The following is an 8,288-nucleotide window of genomic DNA, read 5'->3' on the forward strand; positions in this document are numbered from 1 at the left end:
AGAAAGATTTTTGCATGGACACGAAACTGGAATCCAAGTAAGCAGCCTGATGCTCCATAGCGTCACCTGCTGCTTGAAAACAACTATTGCATGTGGCCTGATTTTATTGCCATTGAAGTCATCGGTGTCTCAACATTTTCAGTTGTGTTACTCTATTAATGTTTATGGCACGATTGCCAATTGATCATTAAATTTTAGCCTCAAGTCACACATATACATCTGAAGTGATTTTGTGCTATTCAAGTAAGTGTTCTTGACCACCATTAAAAGCAATGATTTCCGTAGCAGTGGACATTACTGAAAATAGTTCTTTGCTCCTTATTCAAAAGAATACCCTTGCTTTCTGTAGTGTTTGGTATAACATAACGGTAAATTATAAATTAATTTCCTGCCTTGTTAAAATCCATTGCGTATAGAAGAATTGTACCCAAGATGAATGTATTCCTGGGCTGCCAAAACAGATTTAAATCTGGTAGCCAGTAATGGTTTCATATAACAAAAAATAGCGGTCTTTGTTAGGACCAAGACATTTTAGAGACACTGATACTTGGCAGCTTTAGCAAAACAACAGTTAACTGAAGAGGAGATTTTTTTTTTTCTGTGCTAATAGAAGTGATATAATGTCACAATTTGTAAATTCAGGAAACATATCTTCTAAAAATAACTCCTAAAACAACTATACACCTCTCTCAAGTGTAGGATTCTACTGCTGGGCTTGGTTTCCATGATCATATAAACAGTAGTGCCTGTGCTCCTCTCAAAAGAAATACATAGTTTAACTACACATGCATCTTAGTGGAGACAAGAGACCCAAATGTGACAAAAAGGAAATTGCTCTCATCGTACAGAGTTTGATTAAAGCTTTAGGCATAGAGCTTTTTAAATGACAAATGCTCAATGAAATAATATTATGTCTTTATACTCCAGAGCACTATTAATCTGAGGTTTCAGGACTTTAAGAAATGTTAATTAACTAGTTACCATTCATGTAAAGTGTTAGCATTACAGTCATTTTGTGGGCTGATAACTGAAGCATGGAAATATTAAGTTCTTCAGAACAGATGAGATTAGGGTTCTCTTCCATGTGTATTCCCTGTCAGGTATTTACAGAGATGTTAACTGCTTATGCAGTAGTGATGTCCATATATCTTCCATCAAGTTAGCCCAAAAGGAGCAGGAACAATTTTGGGAGAGACTGTGAACAACTTTAGTTGTACCCAACGCAGGATGTTAATGCAGCCTGAAGCTTTGTGTTGGACACTTGGGAGCCTAAATACGATGGCTAAGAAGCCAGGCAGTGTTCTTAAGGATGTGAAGCAGCTGCATATTCAAGGAAAGAACAAAGACGCTGTTGGCTGTTCTGCAGAAAGGTAAAGGTTTGCAGCACTTAATTTTTAATTTTTTTTTATTTTTCAGAAAGTTGCCTGCTATAACTACAGTAAATAATGTGCAAATTAGGAAGCCACTGTTAGGTCTATCAAAATCTCTGCACAGGCTTGCTGAAATCTATTTGTGATTTCAGTATAATTAAAGAATATGATCACTGCAGAATATGACTCACAATAGAAATTCCATGCAGTGTGGGTATAGGAATTGTTCAGCTAATATATATTTAGCCTAATGTCTTGTTTCCAATAGAAGCCATCAGCAGATGATTTGGAGGAAGGTGTAGAAGACCCATAGGTAATGAATAATCTGCTGTACATATTAGATCTCAACCTGATCTTAAATCTGTTTTGAATGTTAAAAACCTGAAGTATGGCATTTTCATATACTTCCCACAATTTTTTACTCAAAGAAATCACTACTTTTGAGTATTATTGGTAACAATTTAACCACTAAATCTCTTTTTGAATCTTGTGAAATGGTTGGTCTCAATGATTTCCCTTAATGATAAGTTTTATAATATAATTACATGTCTATATTATTTTATTGTTATTATTGTGTTTCACAATAAATTTCCTCTTGCTTTCCTGTTAGAGGACAGCAAAAACTGAAGCTCAAAATCTACCTTTTCTGTAATATTAATATTTTAATTTTTTATTATCACAGGACTTTCAGGCCTGCTTCATTTTAAGGGTAAAAACCAAACATGTTTTAGTTTGACTTTTCCCTGGCCCAGGTCATTCTTCTCATCCTTCTTTTAATTTCATCTAGCTCTGGAGTATCCTTTATTGAGATCTTTGCAGCCTGTATCATTACACTTTCTTCCAGATGAAGATATCAATATTGATTTCTCTAACATTCTCCAACTTATTGATTATCACTTTTCTTATGCATCCCAACATTCTGTTTACTTCTTTTGACCACAGCTAAACATGACCTCAGTCTGTTTTCTAAGCCGATACATTTTTTAGAATGCTGTGAATCACATAAGTAACTTCTGTTCTTTCCTTCCATAGCACAATACTTATCGAGTTTTGCTTGCTATCAGTCCGCCCATGTGATATTGTCTAATTAGGTCTTTTTAAGTTTTTTGCCTCTCTAACTGTAGTATAAATAATCTCTCATCTACAGATTTTGCTGCTCCTTTTTCAGATCTTTGCTTTCTTTCCAGATCAGTAATAAACCTATTAATTCAAAGAGAACTAATATTTTACTTAGTAAAATTGCTAATATAAAAAGCTCTGGTTTTAACAATTTTTGTGTCTCTGAGAAGGTTAGTGCATTTCCCACCTCTGTTTTAAACTTTACTGCCATTACCCAATTTAGAATGCAAAGTAATTAAAATATGGTGGCTTAATGCTCATTTATACTCTGGCTGCCTTTTTCATAGCAGAAAAGCTATTTATAACAATAAGGCACTTACAGAAAATATCTCTACTATGGAGCATGCCTCTGACATAATTGGAAATTTTTTCCCACCATAGTACAATTTATGTTCTTAGGATGCCTGTGTTACAGGGGGTTTGGCCCACATAATTATTTCTTAAAAGGAAAAAGATGCCTTATTAAAAACAAGTAATTTCAGACTTTTGAAACTTGAGTTTTACATGTATAAAAAATTAATGTCGTGGTTTGGACAAATCTCTAGTGTATTAAGGGTGACATCTTTCAAAAACGTTGATTATTAACAGAACCCCCAGTGAAACTACTGAATTTCCCATTACCTTCAACGGGTAAAGAGACAGGCCACCACTGATGGCATTCAAAAGCACTGCCCCTGTGTATAATCATCAAAACAAGTGATGTTCACAATTTTTTTTCAGAACGATTCTTTTGTGTGACATCATTATGAGAGGAGTTAAAACAAGGTAGTAACCATTTTGCAATTCCCTGGGAAGGACAGGGGAAGTCCATAGGACCGCATACAGATATGGTATACTCAGTGCAGTATTGCCATCTGTTGGTAACTGCTTAGCAAAGCTACAAAGCCTTGGACGATGAACTGCCACACTGACTTGCTGTAGACTATTCCTATTTTCCGAGAGGCTGCGTTTCCTTGGCAGGGCATTTGCCCTGTACTGCTGCATTGCTGGGGAACTGGCTGGACAGGACAGGGGGCCTCTGGCTCCCAGCTCTGGCCCAGATTGTTCAGACCCCTTCCACATCTGAAGCTACTACCCAGGGCAAAGTCTGTGAAGACTAGGCAGGCCTGCAGCAGGAATATTTAAGAATCCCCCTCACCCCTCCGAGGGGGAAAGAGAAGGGAGCGGAATCTGCAAAATTTCTCTGCGTGAGCTTTAAAACCTGTAAAACCTGCGACAGATAAAAAGCGTATTAAAAATAGTTCTACTTTCTAGCCAAGAAGTGTTTGCATATCATGAATCTAATCAATGGCAATACTTTTTAGTACAAAAGATATGGCGCAAGACCTGGAATCAGGAGTGTGGAGTTCCAGTTCCAGCGACTCATTAGGAAACCCTCAGAGAACCAGGTAGAGGTTCACTTTTTCAGCATTGCCAAGCTGAGATGCTGTGCAGCCAAGCATCTGTGTGGTGGATTCAAGATCCAATACCTCTGCACAGGATCCATCAATATCCATGTTTCCTAAACATGCACATTCTAAAATTCTGTTTTATCTAACAAACCGAAAGTCCTTATGAGGACTGTATGAACTACACAATTACTACAACCAAACAATTACTACATATAGAAATTAATTCCAATAGACAAGCGATAAAACATAGAAAGAGTTAGCAGTGGGAGCCTTAAACAAAGTTATCACCACCTGTGATTGCTGTCCTGACCATCAAGAAAGCCTTCAAAAGTATTCTGAAAAGACAAGCCCAGGAACAAAAATGACAGGGCAGAAAAAACATGGATATAATGGAGACATTGATTTTACAATACATTGACATTTTCCACACACATACTACCTCATGACCCAAAGGAAATGGGTAACTGCTGTTCTTTGTTCAGTCTAAGACCCGTATTACTTCTCCCCTTGCAAGTTTCCTCCACTGTTGCAGATGCCAGGTACCCTGTTTTCCCCTCAAATTGTTTAACTGATTTACCTAGCAAAGTTAAATTCAGAGCAATTTCTTCCTATCTGTCTTTAGCATGAAGTTTGCTCTCTCTTTGCCAGATCTGAAGAAGAGTTTATATCTGACTATCACAGTCTGAGTAAAAAGATTACCTCTCCTTGCAAGCCATCCCTTTCTTAAAAATTTAGGGCACTTAAATTTATCAGAAATACTTAAAAAATTTATCAGAAATACTTAAAAATGTAGGTATAGACAATCAGCTCAAATATTTCAGAATTAGTACATTGACATAGTCATTCCTGACCTCAGATTGCTCTGTGCTTTTTTCCTGAAGCCTGCTCCAATCTCCTAAAAAGTACATTTATTTGCTGCTCTGAGTGAGCCCTATTCCTCCCAATTCACTATAGTGAGTGTGCATTCGGGTTTCTCCCACTGCTAAAACCAAAAGCTGATGGCTGTGAAGCACTCTGCAAATCTGGCTCCTTTTTTGTATTTGAAACCTGGGACTGGATTTGAAAGTCTGGTCCCATTTCTTATTATCAGTCCTCAGAAAAATCCATTCTACTACTTTCTCTGCGGCCTCTCAAGCATTTTGTTTCATTAGTGGAAAACGAAAGCAGGATTCAAGACTGTAGTTTTGTTTGCTTTCATCTAATAAAATAAGTTAGTACAATGGATTTAAATGGAAGTGGAATTATATATGAAAATTTTTTATCATGCCAGAAAATTTCAATTAGGGAAAATTAGCCACTTGGTTCTTTCTGATAAATTAATCATAGAGATTATCTATTAAATGTGCCACTTAACCTTTCTGGCATCAGTGCCTGAGGCAGTAGTATTTAGGCTCTCCACATTCATTTGGAAATATTAATTTCTATGCAGCTGTCTTCCAAAATGGAATTTTCACTTGTCTTTTTTATAAGTAGGTCATTGTGCAGCTGTTGTTAATAGAGGCTGGCATTTGTAAAATGGTAAATCCACCATTGTACCCTATCAGTCACAAAACTGATCTCCATCAATTACAGACTATCCTTTACTAAAATGCCCTTTCTCAGCCCCAAAGGGTGTCATCCCTCGCTATGATAGCCTTTGGCCTTTTTGGAATGGGAATGTGTTTCAGCCGGTTATTTTGCAAGAGCTGAAGCACCACTATGTTCACACTATCTATCTTCCATTATTTTAAGGTTTTGCCTTGATTCTACATTATCGCTTCCATCTACATTAGAGCTGCCTTAAAATTAATCTTGAGGGAAATTGGTATGACAGCTATCAGCTGTCAAAGAAACAGCTGCCTCAACTGCTGAACCTCACAGGTCCAAATCCTCCTTCTACCCTCTCCAATGAGATCAATTGGTCCTTTTAATGTAGACAAGGCCTTACTGTCCCTGTAGTGGTCAGCTGTTGCACAGCTTATGGAGAGACGAGCAACTCCTGGAACAGCTACAAACCTTATTCTGTGGTCTTTAAAGATTGGAATTAGGACCTTGACCTGGATGTCTTTCTCATACGTCATAAAATTTGCATAGTCTGCTGCAGGAATAGTTTGAACTTTAGAACTCTCTGAGGTGTGTACACCCTGTATCCTAGGGAAAGAAGAGAGGAAGTAAGAAAGTGCTGGCACCAAAGGAGGAGGTCTAAGAAAAGAAAATATGAATGGCAGATAATTTATAAACTTTAAGGTTAATGAAATGAGAGAGAACATCTCAAAATCTTAGAATAAAGTGTTACAAAAGAAAGTAAATGGAATTTACATTATGCGAGCAGCGGGCACATTAGTTATGGGTAGCAAAATCAGCGTTTTAGAAAGCAGAATTGGTAGCTAGGCCATGATGTTACAGTCACAGTTTGTCCGTACTGTAAACTAGAATTAATACATTTTTGATTACCTTACTGATTACCTGAGCCTATACATTCTTGCACAGATACAATTAAGTATGAGAAGAATGCTTGTAGATTTGGGATGTGAAGCCAACAAAATCCTGCTGACTTTGGGTTTGGCTCAGATAAACTTGAAGATCTTCAAGGTTTAAGATCTGGAGGATTTGGAGACAATTCAAATAGTGCAAGGACTATGATAAAAAAAGACAGGGAAGGGGAAACAAAATTGAAGAGAGCTGTGTTGAAACTTGGACTGAGGTACAGTTGGGCAGTTGTGCTGCATAAGGACATAGGATTCAAATTTCACATGAAAAGGAAAAGAACAATTACAAGATTCACAATTGCTGCATGATCAGAGCAGTAAGAAGCTACAGAGCTATATTGTGGTTCAGTAGTTTGGAAAGGAAATGGAAAAATATGTGGACAGAAAAGAGAACTATAGTAATGAATGAGGATTTAAGAAAGGAATCATCAAAAGACATTTTAGCAGGTCATGTAACAGGAGACAGTGAAATCCTGAATGTGAAGAGAGTAACACCTCAGATACCACCCAAGTTCTACAGTGAAAGGCAGGACAGGGGAATTGCCAATTTTCAAATAATAAAAGCAGAAAAGTAGAAGCAAAATTGAGACATCATCACCATTTAAGAAAACAACAGGATAGCAAGAGAAGTGAATGTAAGTTTGTATACATGGCAGACCTTCAGCTTGAAGCTTATCAGTAGAAAGAGGTGAAGCTGCTCTGAGAACAATGACTACTGCTGACAGCAGGAGAGAAACTCAGGAAAAATGTATGTAAGGGATCCCTGGATTTGGTAGGGATGAGACAACTATAATGAAATCCTATTTGCCCTGATTTGAGAAAAATCAGACAGGTGAGTCAAGGAGCATTTCATGGCTGACTATCAAATGCTATCAGTAAGGTTAACGTTTTAAAAAGGATATTTGTTCTCTCCCTGTGACTAGTAGGAGATATTTATTAAGCCAAAGAACTTTACATCCTAGGCTATAGAGTGACTATGAACAGGAATCTAGGATTATTGAGGGGTTTATCCTAAAAGCTTGAAAAGGAAGGAAAATGTGTAAAGTTTACATGGCAGCGTGCATGATGACCTAAGCAGCTTCTTAAAGACTTACCGGGCACTTGTATGCTTCTTTGTGGAATCAACTCCATAGTCCAATTGTTACCTGTTGTTTCATTTTCTTTCCTTACATGAAGGTATGCAGGGAACCACATGCACTGATGGATGGTCAGGTAGATTCAGGCAGCATGAGAGAAGCAGCTTTGCCTTGGAGAAATTGCCCAAACCTGTGATTGGCAGGGATGAGAGTGGACTCCAAAAATGTAAAAAAAAATGAAAATGTGTGGAAGAATGGTTAAGTGAAAAAGGACACAGCTTAATTGATGTGAGCAATCCAGCCTTTGATGGGGCCTGGGAGCCAGAGATCAAGGTGAAATTCCCTTGAGAACAGCAGAAGGAGTACTTGGTAAAGCAAGATAAGCGGGACTAAGCCTGGGAAAGTGCTGATAAACCCCCCTTTGTGAACAGTGTGTGAACGGCAACTTTGTACCAATCATATAACTGTTTTAAGCGCGTGGACAAGTATAGTTATCCAATAGGATAGTCGCTGTTAGCGCGTGCTTTGCTTAGCTTCTATATAAACCTGTTAAGTAATCTGAATAAACGAGAACGACCATACTCATATTGAGATTCATCGTTACTCCGGGTCCGTCTCCCACTCCGACAAAAATGTATCAAGTGGCTAAGATTTGTTTTGCTGAAGAAAAAGGCTTTGGCCTATTAAACAGTTATTTTAAGTCTGAAAAAGCAAACCTTAGAAACAAGCAAGTGTGAGGTAAGGAAGGACCTTTTTTAGACAGCCTATTGTCACTATACTAGAGGTACACATTCGTTAATATAATTAAGGATCAATTAAGAATGTTGTTTGTTTTGCAGCAAGGAAAAGATGCTGATTCTGCTG

This window comes from Mycteria americana, chromosome 8, assembly GCF_035582795.1.
Source record: "Mycteria americana isolate JAX WOST 10 ecotype Jacksonville Zoo and Gardens chromosome 8, USCA_MyAme_1.0, whole genome shotgun sequence".
Taxonomy (NCBI): domain Eukaryota; kingdom Metazoa; phylum Chordata; class Aves; order Ciconiiformes; family Ciconiidae; genus Mycteria; species Mycteria americana.